Source organism: Heterocephalus glaber, unplaced genomic scaffold, assembly GCF_053883595.1.
Source record: "Heterocephalus glaber isolate CG9 unplaced genomic scaffold, H.glaber_assembly_v1.0 deba00000901, whole genome shotgun sequence".
NCBI classification, from domain to species: Eukaryota; Metazoa; Chordata; class Mammalia; order Rodentia; family Bathyergidae; genus Heterocephalus; species Heterocephalus glaber.
In genome coordinates, this window is record NW_028258171.1 from 2,432,134 (window position 1) to 2,449,166 (window position 17,033).

Consider the following 17,033-nt stretch of genomic DNA (forward strand, 5'->3'; position numbering starts at 1 on the left):
ACATCACCCCAGTTAAATTTGAAAATTTTGTTTGTTATAACAAGAAAGGCAATTCAATTGTGCTATTTCTTTTCCTTTTTTTTTTCAGTTGTGCTGTTTCTAATGTAGACCTTAGAAAAGGTCTACCCTCAATTCCTGGATAGGACCAATGCTGGGAAATCTGATTGAATATGTTGCTGACAGTCTTAAAAAATATGTTGTAAAACATTATTTATTTACAAAGGTGTTCTAAACTCTATGGCATTTATCAGGTTTTTTTTTTTTTTTGTAAAAGCTAAAAACCCACAAATATTTTTCTTGTCAATCTTATCAAATGCTTAGGAGTTTTATACAATAATTATCTTTTTAGAGTTGATATTTCATCACATATTCAGCAAAATTAATTAATGGCTTCTAAAATTCAAGCATGGATAGTTGTCTAAGCAACCTGCAAAGGCTGTATGTTGCAAAGTTATTTAAGCACATAATGATTACACCTTTCACTTGTGTAGCACATTTTACAGGTAATTCACTATTAATAAGCATCTATTAAGGCAATTATAAGTACATTTTGCTTTTACAGTTATAAATAAGCCTTCTCATTTCCTACAACAGAGCTTATTATTATCCCCTTTGTGGAAGAGTAAATGGAGGCAAAGATTGAGCATTAATTATAGGTCTATTGTCTGTCTGAGCTGATAGTATACAGCGAAGGGATTAATACCTCTGAAGAGATTATAATTTTGATATGTGTGACTTATCTCTAATAATGCTCAATTCTTTACCATCTCAGCAAAATGAAATTATATTTGCAGTAAGAAAAAAACTCTCTAATGGTTTTAAAATGGCCAATCAATTCTCTGACACTTTCTTACTAAGAGATAGGATCTTTGTCCCATCTCCTGGAATCAGGGTTTAATGACAGTTTGACCAATAGAACACAGTGAAAGTCACACTATGTTGATCTCCAGCCCAGGGTATAAGAAGCTGGCAGCCTGAACTTCCTTTTTCTCAGGATCCTACTCTGGGAATCCAGCCACCAGGCCAGAGGCAGCCGAGCACTTCCTTCTACCTACACCTCAGATGCCGGCCAGCTGCCAGCCGTGAGTCAACCTGAACGTGGGTCCTCCAGCCCTCAGCTGAGCTGCCCTCTACAACACTGTGTGGGGCACAGATTAGCTGTCCCTGCTGACGGCTGCCTGCATCGCAGATCTGCGCGCAAAGTAATTGCAGTTCTTTTTAAGCTACTGAGTTTTGAAGTGATTTTATATACAACAGTAGATAACTGGATCATGATCCAAGGAAATGACGGTATTTTCAGTTTCCTTCTTTTTGGTGTAGTGGAAACCAGGTGCTACTCTACCACTCACCCCCAGTACTAGTGGGTTGCAATGAGCAAAGTGAAGCACCAGGTTTTTAAGGGAGGGTCTAAGCCTTTACTAGATACTGTTGATACTGTAGTTGTTCTAGAATGGTGGATCACAGTCGAATCAAATTCACCAGGAATCTGCTAAGTGCCAGGCGTAGTTGTAGCTCCGGTTGAGACAGCCTGGCCTTTTCTAGTTTTGCTTTCCTTATTAACTCACCATGTGGTCCTGACAGATCATTTCGTCCAAATGAATCTTGTTTTCTCATCTCTAAAGTAAGAGAGCTTGGGTAAGTGTTCTCTTGAGCCCTTTTAGCTCTAACAGTATTATTTATACTGTATATAATCTAAGTATGAAACTTCAGCCGCTCGATGTGACAGTTTAAAATCTTTATTGCTCCCCCTAGCGGACACTCACTTAATTGTCAGTGTTTTCCTTCTGTAGAGAGTATTTCCTTGGTAAGAAGAGTTGAGAATAAAATTCACTTGGCCTGAACCTTATGTTGATCTTTCTGTTCTCCAAATGACAACGGTGTAGCCTAATTTAGTTTTTCTTTTACTTGATCTCTACATATTTAGAAACTAAGGCTTAGAAGAGGCAGTTTATATAGCTTAAATGACATACCGTCAGCACTTAATTTTTGAATTTGTCACTTCCTTACAAAACTTTGTAAGATTAGCTTAGCATTAATGAGTAGGACATTCTTTCATTTGTATAAACTGTTGTGTACAAGCAATATTCTCTCATTTTGAACTTAAAATATTCATTTGTTCTCAAATTAAAATATGAATTAACCATGATGTTTAGTATAATTTATTAATGATTATCCTTGTTTTAGGTAAGCTAGATTTTAAGGTTCTTTTAAAAATACATATTTAATCTTTAACTGACACATAGTAATCATATTTATAGGTAACGTATTCCATTTCAATACCCGTCTACAGAGTGTAATGATCAGGTCAGGATAATTTTCATATCCATCACCTCAGACTTTTATCATATCTTTGTGTTGGGAGCACTCAAAATCCTTTCTACTGTTTTGAAATCTGCAATTAGTCATTGGCAACCATCGTCATCTTACTATGTCAGAACGTTAGGAGCTTTTCCTTCTATCCAGCTGCACTCATTTCTCACTACCCTCTCTTCGTCCTCCATTCCAGTTTTTCCCAGGCTGTAATGTAAATTTAAACACACACACACACACACACACACACACACACACACACACACACACAGAAACTAAAAGCTGAGCTGAGGAAGCTTTGTTGGGCAGGTGAAAATGGAGCCAATGTTATTTACTTCACAGAGTTGTTGGTAGAGGTAACACGTTCAGAGCCTACTACTTGGTACACCCTCATCCAGGCTTGTGTTGCTTCTTTTCCTTTTTTCTCCTTCTCCTCTTGAGAAATAACCCAGACTATTCATAGAAATGTAAAATTTTGATCATGGAATCACATAAGATACTTTCCTATTTCTGTAACAGTTTTTGTAGCCTTAAATCCTTTACAGTAAAAGGTTGTTGTTTAAGATATTATGCTTCTTTTACTTATCCATTTGATAAATATTGGCTGTCTGTTTTTTGGCTAAATTTGGCCTTATTGTGTTTAAATAAGGAATTATTCTTTCCAAGAATACAAGAACATATGAAATAGATAATTTGCTATAAGAAAAATTCCTGAAGAGATGAACTATGGCATAATATTTTATAAAATTCATGTCATGAATTTGCAATATTGTTTTACTGGACAACTTTTTATTAAGAATACTATTAAGAATATTTTGTTATTCCTTGTCTATTGCTGTTTTAAAAATTATCCCAAACCATAGTGCTTAAAAGTACATAGATATTTCCTATGGGCCAGAAATTTTGGAATGATTTAGTCAGCTGTTTCTCATGTGGGTCTCCCTTGAGACTGTAGGTAAGATTTGATGAGGGCTGCAGTTATCTGTCAGCTCCACTGAAGAATGGGAAGAAATGGGAGTTTTCAGCAGGGTGCACATCTGTGGTATATATGATGCCACACGTCCCTAAGTAAACCTGATGGATTCTCTGCCTCCCACTCCAAATTGCTGGTTCTCCACTGCTTCCTGCACCACTGAACAGCAGCACTACCCACCAGTTGCTTAGCTTGCAGGCTCTGTAGCTTTCCAGGCCTGTTTGAATCCAGCCTGTACAGTCACTAGCAAAGAGATCTTGGGAGCATTGTTTATCCTACCTGATCTCTAGGTTCCTGACTTTTCAAGCGGGAATTGTGGTGAGGATTAAATTGTAAAATTGAACGGCATCTGGTTTATGGCAGCTGTGGTGATTATTTTCCTCAGTAAAACTGTGCCCTCCATGTATGTCAACTCTTGTTCCTTATTTTGCTTCAGCAATGAGCTACACATATTCTATTTTCATGGCCAGTAATTCAGAAGACAGAATCTGGTACAGTGTAGAGCTTTCACCACAGGGCGGAACACTTGGCCAGTTTGGTCACATACTAAGACAGAGCTTACCATGTGAGGAAAGCTTCTGAGATTAACTTTACTCTCCTTCCTAAATTCACTTGAGACCTTCAGCTTAAATTAGGTAGTTTACTTATGACTAGGCTCTAAGTACAAGGTTTTATTATAAAACCCAAACATTCATTAACCATCTGTACTAAGTCCAGACACCTATATCTAGTATTTCTTTTTCATTGTGTACTCTTCAGAGTACCAGCTCCCAAAGATTTCTGTAAAAAACCCCCGATATAATGAGGATACTACATACTATCTCTTTTCTTGGAGACTTGCAATTGTGATGGACGGCTCAGGTTACTCAGTGGTGCTTAAGGAATCTGCCTAATGGTGTTTACTAAATGGTTCCAAACATATTTTACCAAAACATTTTTTCCCTTCTCATTAAAAAGTATTAAACTATCTCTCCATTTTGGAAACTATATTTTATGCTGATTTTTCACTTTCCTAATTTGCATAACCCAGTGGCTTTGTTTCTGGTGCCCTCAGCCCTGGTCAAGAGGCATTCATTTCTCCATCTGAGGTTTTTCTTAATTCTATCTGATTATCTTATTCCCATATGGTCTTACCTGTTCTTTCCTGTCACTACCCATTATGTCTTGTCTTTGCTTATGTCTCTTCTGGTCCCCAGGTTTATTGTTAACATTAAATTTTCTTTTCTGTAGTAATTCTCAAGTATCCTTTAATTTCTGGGTTATATTAATGTTTCTCAAACTCTCTTTATGGTTCCAGAAGAGAAGTCTATGAAAAAAATTAGAGGCTCTTAGCATTAAATTTAATTTTAGTTCATTTCCTAATCAGGTATGTTTGGACATTACCTTAGCTGAACATTTGAGCACCAGGGAGTTCATCACCTTGGACAGCCCTCTTCATTTTGGAGAGCTCCAAGTTTTAGGAAATTTTATTGAAGCTAGACATGCCTCACTGTCATTGGTGGACTTACATTCATCTTTCTACACAAGTTCTGGTCATGTCCTTCCAATATCTCCTCTTTTTCAGAGCATTGTCACTAAAATGGCATTGTTTCTTAACATTTACATATTCTAATATTGAATTCTATCTTCTAATATTCTATTTACACATTTTAAACTAAAATATACAATGAGAAGGCTCTCTTTTCAGTAATGAACTTTAGCAAAACTCACAACTTAAATTTCCCTTTGACCAAAATAGCATTAAGTTTGGTTTGGATATGTGGCCAACAAATAATTTAGTCTCCTTGCAAGACGGCAAGTTGAAAGGTTAGGAGGAAAAGTATCCAGAGATTAGATTAGAAAATGGAAATCAGCCTCTCATTACAACCCTAAAGAAAATTTTGAAGGGATGAAAGTTATTTTGATGCTAGGGACTTGCTTTTTTCTCATTGCAAGGATTACCTTCCTGTTTTTCCTCACTTTTTGTGCCCAAAATTTCTTGCTCTTTTGTGCAATTAGAATCCATGTTCAGGAAAAGATTTGGTTTCAATTACTTATAGCTTTGTTGAGGCTATAATGTACTATCATTCTCAAGTGTATGTGCTCTTTGAGCATTATCACTATGCATTAAAAGACATTGTTTTCTTCTACAGAAGGAATTTAAAGGTAAGAGAGATTTTGGAGGGTTGGGCAACAGATTTATGTTGGTTTGCCTAAAATATACAAGTATTTTGGCTGCTGGTTTTCTCGCATTTAAGTCTATGCTTGCAAATTCCCCTAAATATTCTGCTTTCCTAAATAAATTCTGGAATGCATTGTACTGAAGGATTATCCCATGCAGTGTTTCTCAAATTTTAAATCAGTGTGCTCCTGATATCAAAGCAGAGTGAATACATAAAGGCCTGGGATCTGAGTGTGTGGTTTTGAAGAACAAGGTTCAGTGTGCACCTGATTCTTTTCCTTCTCTTGTAGAGTAAAACTCAATTTAATCCAGAAGATCGATGAAAGTGGAAAATCACTGTGTAAGTTTTATCTACATGTGACAGTAATGTTGGCATAACACTAATCTAGAGAATAACTAACACTTTTTGATGATTGACACATAAATAAATGTATTCCAAACAGACTTTTTGAGGCACTATGTGTCCATCCCTTATTGTTTCAGGGTCATTTCGATACTGAGGCATTTTATAAATGATGTACAATATAGACTCTCACAGAGAAAGGGGCAGTAATTCTACATTTATCACTGAATTCAACCCAAGAGAATAGCCTTCTTAATTAGGCATTCTATGAATATACAACTTAATATTTCATTTTGATTTACAGTCAAGGATATGAACAAAGATGAATGTAATATAAACAAGTCACCTTCATGCAAATGGCAATTCTGGATGAAAGTAGAAATGGCTATTTCCTAATCATAGTTTCTTCATATTTTCCTGATAGTTTTCAGAGTTCTGACACAAGAATCTGGGGGATAAAATTAATATTGTGTGATAATGAATATATTCTTGGGGAGTGTAATTTCTCTTTCCAATTGTTTTTTTTTGAGATTTTTATAATTGTGACAACTGCAAAACTATCCCTAAATTTTTTTCAATCTACATTACCTATGCGGGTATGTTGGTATTATATAATTTTACTGCACCTATCTAAATTATGACAATTATTACTTTAAGACTTTAATTTTGTTAAAGTACATCTTAATATAATTGAGCCATTGCTTAGGATATAAGTATTTTTACTTTTTTTTTTGGTACCAGGGATCGAACTCAGGACCTTGTGCTTTCAAGGCAGGTGCTGGAACCAGTGAGCTAAATCCCTGGCCCCTACTTTTACTTTTTTAAGGTAATATTTACATATTGAGAGTCTACACTGGCTAGCACCCTGTACCTAAATTTAGAAATGGCTTAAGTGAAATAAACAAACAAAAAAGCAACTTAAAATCTTGGCAATTAAAATGTATGACTCAAGTGTCCAAAAGAAAATTATTTGTATTTTCAGACTAAAATCTGTTATCGTTTCCACTCTTTGTATGATGACAATGGCAAGCCAGCTACTTAATGAATCAGCAATTGATTGGCTAACACCTATAATCTGCAATTTTGAAAATCCAGGCTTGAAGACGAGTGTGTGTGTGTGTGTGTGTGTGTGTGTGTGTTAGAATCAACATTTAGAAAGCACTGATTATATTTGATTTTTTTTTTTGTGAGGTGGTGATTAGTTTATCATTCTAAGGATTGGCTTATTATTCTGGTGATGGGTTTGTGAATGGTTTAATCTAGTGATGTATCTTTTTTTTGATACCGGGGATTGAACTCGGGACCTTGCACTTGCGTAGCAGGCAGCAGAACCACTGAGATAACTCCCTGGCCCTCTAATGATGTATCTTGATATGTGGCATGTTCTTCCATATTGGCTTTGAGGCTTGGTCATATAGCTTGTTTTGATGATTGGAGTATGGGCAAAAATGAAAGTATGTGAATTGATATAGGAAGCAATGGAGAAACAGCAATTTACACTGTGCGCTGCTTCCTAGGATAGAAGTATGAAATAAAGAGAAACCTGTCTGAAAATCAGGAAATCGAGGTTCTAGTTTTAGATGTAGATGAATCACTGGCTGAGGCTTTTACCCTGGAAAAGTCATATCCATTGCATTTGAGGTTCTAATTCCCTTTCAGGGCTTCTGTGGTCTCTTATTAGTAGATTGTGCACACAAACAGACATTTACTGAGGATTACTCTGAGTAAGACTGTCCATAGTAAATATTAGCTATAGGGCTCTAATTTCTTTCAGAGGTAGTGCTATTACTTTCTAATATAATGGCACCGAAAAGGAAGCATTAACTCTTAATTCTCAGAAGATTTATATAATTTGTGAGTCATAGACAGTGAGTAATCAATCAGATGTTCAGAAACACTTAAAGAAGCCCTAGGGACAACATCAGCTTCTACTCTATTGTGGGAGTTAATGCTCTTCTCCCTTAGAACAAGCTGAGCAGTCAGAGCACTTATCTGGTAATTTAGGCAAAACTTGTGGGTTTTAAAAATATGCTTGAATTTCATGGATAATTACACCAACTCCCATTTCACTGGAGACTTGCAGAATAACTCTATAGTCACAGTTTAATTATGACTAACTTAAAGTTTTAGAAGAATGAAACCATCCATACAAATAAAGATATGGTAGAAATATGAAGTTGCTTTGGGTCGTGATTCACCTTTTCTATCTTCCCCATTCCACAAGCCATCACTTTTCTTTTATGAATCATCATACACTCACAGCAAGGAGAGTATTACAAAATCGCTAGTGCCATCAAACCTTGTTCTTGGTACCCTACAATCAAGCTGTTTTGTGGGCTTCTATTTCACTTATCATTTCCCACAAAGACCAGTAACTGGCTTTTTTCACATAATCTCTCTCTTCTACATAAGAATAGAAATACCTCTCTAGGTTATCAAGTAAATTTTAGTGCCTTAGAATTGCCTCTAAAACAATTTTCTTTGGCTTCCTTTAAGTGTTGATCGGTCAGAGCAGAAACATTTATATCTTAGGTGAAAACTTTAAAAAAAGTTTTTAAGGGCTGGGGATTTAGCTCAGTGGTTCCGCCACCTGCCTTGCAGCGCAAGGTCCCAAGTTCAATCCCCAGTACCAAAAAAAAAAAAAAAGTTTTTAATAGACAATACAAAATTGGTTTCTTAAGTACTAGCAAAAACGTTATCATAGAAAAGTTTCTAGAAAACATCGACCTGTGAAACAGATGCCTAAACATTGAATCTTTCTACTCATCAGCTGCCTCACTCAAAATTCTCTTTTCTTTCATTTTTGGTACTGGGGATCCAACTCAGGACCTTGTGCTTGTGAGGCAGGCGCAGTGCCCCTGAGCTAAGTCCCCGGCCCCAAAATTCTCTTTTCTTTCTCTTAGGTTTATGGTATGATGTCTCTAAGCATTTCATTTTATTTTGTGATTAGAGAAGCAGTAACACATTAAACTACCACAGTATCCCCTGGGAATTAGTTTAGGGAGTCTTTCAATCCTGTTGCTGTCACATTGAAGGAATTCCCATCCTGGAAACAAGGAAGAAAATATAGTGAGTGTTTTAAGAACATTATCACCTCTAAATTTCACTCTAATTTTAGATTCCAAGCCTTGAAGTGTGTAATTTCCCTATGTGTCCAGAGTGCCAGGATTGGCACTTCTGTGCTTGACTTCAGGGCTTGTGTTTATCTTTTCACACCATGCTTCTAGGAGGTGTTCTGAAGGAAAGCACAGTGTTTCTGGGGAAGCCCAGGATTGAGAGGGATTATCCAATGAGCTTCCTGAAGACTTGGAAAGTAGAGGTGGAGAACCAAGGGAAGGAGGAGAAGTGTGACTCGGAGGCTGGATGAGAAAGCCATGCGAGTTTTTTTCCTGCACCATAATTTTGCCTGCATAAAGTCTTAATGATAGAATATTTTTAATAGCAATTTAAGCTTCACAATATGTTTGTTCATATGGTAAGAGTTCTTGTTTATGATTTCATGGTTTGCTTTTCAGGGGATTGATATCTTGAGGTAATCTTTAACTTTCCACAGTTTCCCATTTGGTGTATCCTTTCTTTTTGCACTGACGATCTCCATTCTTAACGTCCAACAAAGTTGCATCTATGTGGGGAAAGCACTCTTGGTTTTGACCCCTGTCTTCCTTTCTACATGATATCTTCCTCAGACAAGTCTCTGAAGTCCTGGCCTTCCATTTCCTGACTTGCCATCAGAGCTTGCTAGTCAGGTGTGCCATTTCTTTAGGGTTGTGAAGATGCTCATACTAGTATTTTGCTTGTGTTAATGGTTAAGTGTCTGTGCCATGTGATAAGGTAGATGAATTTGGCCAGGGGCCTTCTAGGTCTTTATAGATTCTATGGAAATAACTTATGACCTACTGGAATCACAGCATTTTAAAGTTAGAAGCAAACTCAGAGGAGTTTCTGGTAAAATTTCAACATTTTTTTAAATGGGAAAAGGAAGCCAAGAGAAATTCCTGGAACTTAGTTCTTAAATGATACTTTCAAAGTAGTGAGAAGGCAATTATTGCTTCAAAAAAGAGGAAAAGGAGGTGTAGAAGGAAATTATCTGAATGAAACTCAAAAAGGATGAAAATCTCAATTGGAATTTGTTCTCTTTTACCTAAGATCAGAATCACTTCCTTCTGATTTTGAAGGAATGTTTGTAATGTCCACACTATTCTTTTAATGAAGGCAATTTTCAGTTGCATGCCTCCTTAATTTTATTTGGGAAACTTGTCTCTGTCTCTTTAAACCCTGCTAAATTAAAATTTCATGGATATCTGAACCCTTGAAGTAGCAGTGATTATGGTCAAGGGTAAGCAGAGTTAGGGAGAACTTGCTTTTGAGTTTTAGTTGCTTTTCTTGTTAGAAGTCACGTGTCTCTCTTTTGGCACTTTCCTGACAATAAGTGATTGAAAAGAAAATTAAGAACCCACCACTTTCAGTGTCAAGTTAGTCACTTTTGTAAATAAGAAAAGCTTTTCTACCAGAAGCTGAAAGGCCATATGGATTTTATAGTTTGCTTAAATAAACATGAACACTAAATACTGTAAACTAATCATTTCTAAATTAGTTGCAGTAATATAAAACACTAGTTATACAATTACTATTTTCTAGCACGATGAGATTAACTAAGCATTTTGTGTTTTTGCTTTTTCTATGTTGAGTATAAATCTTGAAATCTAAAGATCTTTGTGATCAATTCCTGACAGGTAAAGGAATTTGTGTGAGCACCGATATGATAGAATTTGGATTGGTCATTCACCATTTACCCTCAACAAAAGTACAGATTCTTGTTATTAATTTTTTGATTAATTTGAAAGTAAATTAGTGTGGTCAAATGATTTCAGTTGATTCACTTCTTTTATATTTCTAGTTTAGTTGCAAATTATATCTATCTTCACTTGCAATAGCATGAGATTTTATTTTTTGTCTTAATGTGACGTTCAAAACCTCCTTTTTTACAAATTCCAGACTAGATGTATGATTGTATTTCATGATGTATGATACAAAAGCTGTAGCTCTATCACATAAGTTTTTTATAATTGTGAACCTCAATGTTAAAAGTTCACTTTCATAATGTTTGTTTTTTTGTAAAATAAAAGTAGCTAATATGTAGTATTTATTCTTTGCCCAATATGGTGCCAAAAACTCTAAATACATTGTCTATTCATTTTTCACAAAAACCAACAAGGTGGATAAAACCTTCACACCCATTTTACAGGTAAGGCGGCAGGTTTTGGAGGGGTCAGGTAACTTGCCCGCAGTCCAGTCATCATGGAAGAGTTGAAACACAACCTGCATTTGCCTGACTTCAAAGTCTGTATCCTCATCCACTGTGTGGCTGAATGAGAAAAATGGCAAAGAAAAGAGCTGAGAAGCCAGGCACGGGAAGCCGTAGTAACATGTAATTCTCACTCTCATTGCCTGGGCTAGCTCAAAACTGGACCCCCTGCTCTGTTGCAGATATTATCTGGAGAGTGGACAGACTCATGGCTGGTTGGAAATAAAATGAAAGACTTTCCCTCATCACTGATATCCAATCATTGGAAAGTCTTGTTGAGTCTCTCTTCTCAACTTTTCTGAAATCCCCGACTTTCATCCTCACTCCCACTGACTTAGTTTAAAAGTCCCTTTTTAGATCTCATCTAGTATCTTCTTACCAGTCTCTGCCTGCCCACTCTTCTTATACATTCTGCAATATGTTTTCAGTATCTAGAGCTAAATTAGACACAGCTTGCCACTAAGGAGCCTACGGATTGTATGAGAAACAACATGTAAATAAGCAGTTACAAAACAATGGGTTGGTGCCCTATTCAGTTCTGTGGGAGGATAAGGGGGTCAGAATTTCAAGGGAGAGCCAAGAAGGCAAAGATGACATTTAATGGAAGGTGTATTTTCTAATACTGGGAATAAAAATAAAGCAATGTAAGTTGGTTATGGTGGTGCATGCCTGTAATCCCAGCACTCTGGGAGGCTGAGGCAGGAGGACTGCAAGTTCAAGCCCTGCCTGGGAAATTTAATGATTTAGCAGAACTCTGCCTAAAAATAAAATGTAAAGAAGGGCTGGGTATGTAACTCAGTGAGAAGGCCCTGGGTTTACTCCCCAATACTGCAAAAAACAACAAAAACCAAACCTAACAAAAAAATAACCTGGTGGCAATTTCACTGTTCCTGACAGTATTGAGCTAGTCCTTTTGTGCCAGGCAATGTTTTAAGTCTTTGATATATAGTATTTTATTTAATTCTTATAACCACATTCAGCAATAGGCACTATTATTATTCTCACCCAGATTTGGAGAGTTTGTTTCATCTGCCCCAGGCTACATAGCATAGTAAGAATGGAGTTAGGATTTTAATTAACAAAATCTGAATTCTATTTATTTATTCAGGGGGAACAAGGAGTTGAGTTTTATATGCATTGCATTTGAGAACTAGAGTTGTTCTAAAGACAGAAAGTATGTGGATCTCAAGTTTGGGAGAGGTAGAATTGGGAGTTGTTAGCCTGTTAGCTAAGAACATCCACAGAAATGCTGCCAGGAGAGTGAGAGTTAAAAAGAGGACGTCTAAGGAGAGAAACTCAGAGGCTCCCACCATTTTAGGGGAAAGTAGAGATAGAAGAGCAACTGAAAACAAGTGACTCTCAGAAAGGACCAAGATAAACACAGACTGCCTGTTTAGGCACACAGGAGTTAAAAGAGATTGCTGATTGTCCTGAAGTTCCTGTCTCATCACTTCTTTTGCCCTGAAACCTTGCCTCTCCAGTGAGGTCTATGTTATAGCCTCTAGCCTGCCACCTTTTGTGAGTTAGCTTCTGTCATTTCCTAGAGCAGTGGTCTGCAAACTTTTTCTGTAAAATGCCAGTGCTATGGTGTAAATATATCCTGGAAGTTCATTCGTTGGAAAATTAATTCTCAATACAAGATTGTTGGGAGGTGGGAGTCTAATGGGGGGTAACGAACTCCTGAAAGCTCAGCCCTCATGAATGGATGAATGTTGTTATCGCAGGAGTGGGTTAGTTATCTCAGGAGTTAGTCAGTATAAAATTAAGTTCAGCCTTTTTTGCTCTCTTGGTTTTTCTTTTCCACTGTCTGTCATGGAATGTCACAGGGCAAGGATCATCTGATGCCAGCACTATATTTTTGAACTTCCCACCCTTGACAATTACAAGCCAAGGAAGTTTCTGTTCATTGTAACTTATACAGTCTCAGGTATTCTGTTATAGCATCAGAAAACAAACTAAGAGCCATCTAATATATATTTTTAGCTTTGCAGATCATACAATTTCTCTTACAATGTTTCAGTTCTATTGTACTGTGAAGGCAGTCTTAGTGAACATAGTAACATGGGCAAAAATTTGTCTCAGTAAAATTTATTTTACAAAAACAAGTGATGGATTTGATTTGTCTCATGGGCTTTAATTGGTCCTTGACCTAGAATCGTACCTTTTTTTTTTGTCCTGAGCCTTTCTGCAATGCTCTTAATATTTTTCCTTTATTTCTCCTTTATTGTCCTCATTTTGTTTCATTCTCTGGTCCATTCTCTAGTAAAATTCTTTGGTCAAGGAAAATTTTTAATGATTATTTTAAAAGTACCTCTATAGGAAGACTAAAATGGAAGCTGGTGCTTAACTGAAAATACGTTGCTGTGAAATCCACAGTGTTTTGGTGATCTGATTCATTACTATTCTCCTTTCTTAACCACTTCCCACTTGAAAATATTCATAATAATTTGTTATAAAGTGAGCTCAATCTGTGTTTTAGACTGTGGTAGAATTGCAGTTAATAATATGATAAATTAAGTTTTAATAGTGAAGTAAGGAATGATTTTAATTCCTATATAGCAGAACTCTTTTGGTACATTTTGTTTCTTTGGGAGTTTGGTAATTTTGTGAAATATAGAAGGTTGCCTAGCATTTCTTAGATGGAATCCCCATGGAAGGACACACATAGTGGTTTCAAGATTACCTTGAGAATTGGGGAAATCCAGCTTACCGCTGAACATTTTAAATAGAAAATGAAAGCATCTATTGCATCTCAGTGAACTGAAGATTGGAAAGTAACTACTAAAACAGTTTGCTCCTTAGTAAGGTAAGACTTAGAAAATATTGGAAATCTGCTAAAGTATCATTTTCCTCCATAGTCTTTATCTTTAGGCTTCTTGCTATTGATCATGAAGTACATTCAAATCTTTTTAAAATTGAAAAATCCTTGTTTATATACATTGATCTTTACAGCAAGATCTGATAGAGTAAGCCTGACTTTCCAGTCTTCCCAGTCTTAATTGAGTTGTTTACACAGCATTTCAAATCTGCTATCAATTAAGCAGCCGTTCTGTGATGTGAGTCGAGTGGTGAAGTACAGTGATTTTTGTGTCAACTCCATTGTGATAACAAATCAATGTATGAACAGCACAGCCCAGAAAGCACTGAAATCCTTTTATTGCTTGACATTGCTGTCTGTGGGAACACACTGGCTGCTTGACCCCCCTGGAAGGCAGATCTGGCTGCCCAGCTGCGGGGAGCGGTTAGCAGACAGCCTGATGCTGCCCGCTCCTCTCGGGGTTGGCCTCAGCTGGGGTCCTCCGCTCACAACTGATGATTATAAGAGTTGAGGATAAAGACCAGGCCATTTTAGCCTGAAGATAGATATTTTGTTAGATGCTGCTTGCTTTAGAGCTCTTGCCAACTCTGTGGAGCCTGCATTGCAATTTAACCTCTCCTTCTGCCCAGTTTTGTCTCTGCTCCTTCCATCCACAGGCATTTATCCTCACAAACGTTCTGCATGCAAAACAACCTTTCATCATCTGTTTCCAGAGAACCCTGGGTTGCCATAGCTGGTATTGGTCAACACCCACCCCACTCTAACTTCCCCGAAAAAGAGAATTTTCGGAGCACGTATACTTTGCAGTGCTTGGCCGGTCATAGTAGTGATGGGTTGTCCCAAGTTATTCACACTCTCAGTGGGTCCTCCAAGAAGAATGGCTTGAGGAATAAAACAAGCATGGCTAATCTGGAAGCATTTGCTACTATGCAGATAGTAGAAACGGCTAGAAACTTGGAAGACTTGCTGTCTTTGCCAAACATATAAAACAGAAAAAGTTTATTTAGTCTTCTTGGAAGAAAAAAAATGGGAAATTTGTTTCTTCTATTTTTTTATGAGAGCCCATGTATACTCACCCTCTTTCTGATTTATCCACTTTGTCCTCTACAATCAGCCTCCCCATCGCCATGTCCTCAGGCCTGATTCCCAGACCTGCTGAGGCTTGTGTGGCTCAGGTGGAATAAGAAGTGTGGTGTGGAAAAGAGGGAAAAGGCAGTCCTGGACTAGGTGCCAGGACAGTTCACTCAGCACAGTCCCTGAGGAGGGGACAAATGGTCCTAATTACAGGGTGCCCAGAATTTGGATGCACGGGGTTCAGGCTGCACCTTATGTGTGTGTAGAAGGAAGCTGTCCTACTGAGTGAGAATCCTTACGTGTAAGAGACACACATTCTTTGTCCCTTCTAAGAGTTTAAGCTATTCCCTTGTTGGATTTTTCTTTTATATGCAGCTGAACCAAGTTCTGCCTTATACAAATGCTAACCCCTTTTGTCAGGAAAAATCATACTTGAGATAGGAGTTTAAAATGGATCTTCACTACCCATATTTATGAATATAATGTAGCTATTTCTAAATAACATCATTAAAGTCCACATTTCCCTTGTTACAGCAGTATCTAGGAAGGAGCTCAGGATCTTTCTGTTTAACCACTTAATTCTCAGTATTTCACGACATACACAAACATGCTTTTAACCGATATCCCTTTGACTGACAAGGACTAAACCCGTGACATTCAGAGTTGCTGTCAGGGATGTTCATCTTTATTCTCTAGTTTCGGGCTTTCTCATCAACTCTGACAGATTCTACCCAGTTGCATTTTAAAAGAAAATTCATCCTTCTTTTGCACATCTTGCAGAAAAAAATGACAGACTTATTCTTTGACTGAAGCATTTTTACTCAACAAGGGTGAGTGATTTGATCTCTAACCCATGGCATTTTTGTTCCGAGGACACCTCACAACCAAAATGAACACTGCAGCCAAACAAATAGAGATCAGAGCGGGGTATTGCTGGGATGAATGTTTGCATCTGGTTCTGATTACAATAAGCAATGTGGCCTGGCTGGGGAATGCTGTATTTTCACAATTGACAGACCAAGCAGCCTGCAGCAATCAGCAAAGGGCGGCTTATTTTGAGCAAAAACATCCATCAGACTGTGATGAGAAAAGCAGAGCTGCAATCAGTGGCAGATTTTTCTAAGAGCTGTTGATGAAAAATGGACTTTACATGTATCAAGTGGAGAAGGAGCTGCTGCTCAATTTTTAAAGCCTCATTTTCATGCATGGACAACAACATTAAAAACATTTTTTGAACATGAAAGAGAGTGATACAATAGTGCTTTCATGAGTAGAACTTTTCTGTCCTCATCATGAAATAGTACATCCCATCTGCAGCAGGGATCTGTTAAGTTTCAAAAAGGCAAGATATTGACCAATTTCAGAGAAATTTCTAACATTCACTTCAAATGTCTTATGCAGATGTATTATTTTCATTGGTATTTTGATGGAAGAATTCTATTGATGTAACGAATAGAATGGAGATTTTTGACACAATTTCCAGGCTTATCTTTTATATTGGCTCTATGCCATATGACTAGAAAGTGCTGACTCTACTTCTGTAAATCCTTCTACTTAGTGATGTATCATGAAAGCTCTGTAGGTTCAAAGTTTGTGATCTGAAGGGTAAGAAATGTTGTTTGAGTAGGACTCAGCGTTCTTCTTTTGAAAGCACATCCTGCTGTGATTATGAGATTTTTGGATTTGATATATGCTAGAATATTTGGAACCTCTGCCTAATTGGAAGAGAGAGGCTATAGATATGAAATGATCTCCACTTTTAAAGCACTAGATTTCTTTTTCCTTAAGGCCCACTGAATATGCACAGAGGCATTCAAACTGGGACTTGTTGAGCCTTATGTGTTGTTCTGCTGGGTTTTGTGTCCTTTCTTGCAAGGAGCTCTGGGAAGCAAGCAAGATAATATACTGGACTAAGTTTGTGGCATCTAAAGTTTCTACTGAAAAGTATGAGGGTTCTTTCCCCTCTCCCATTGGGTAGCTTTTGGACTAGGTCTTGGCTTTTATGTTTGATCAATTACTTCTATTTAAGTTCACAAGAATGGATTCTCT

General features: G+C 37.2%; 1 long non-coding RNA gene across 2 annotated transcripts in view; it reads left to right on the forward strand.

Moving 5' to 3' along the window:
• Positions 1 to 789: 789 nt before the first annotated feature.
• The window catches only part of LOC110345463 (uncharacterized), a 345,632-nt gene continuing 329,388 nt past the window's right edge, over positions 790 to 17,033 (forward strand). Inside the window, exons 1-2 of one of the 2 annotated variants that reach the window (XR_015450062.1) lie at positions 790 to 1,202; positions 5,735 to 5,784. This is a non-coding gene — a long non-coding RNA (uncharacterized LOC110345463). The remainder of the gene's footprint in view (positions 1,203 to 5,734; positions 5,785 to 17,033) is intronic. The other variant, XR_015450063.1, reaches the window with a different exon arrangement.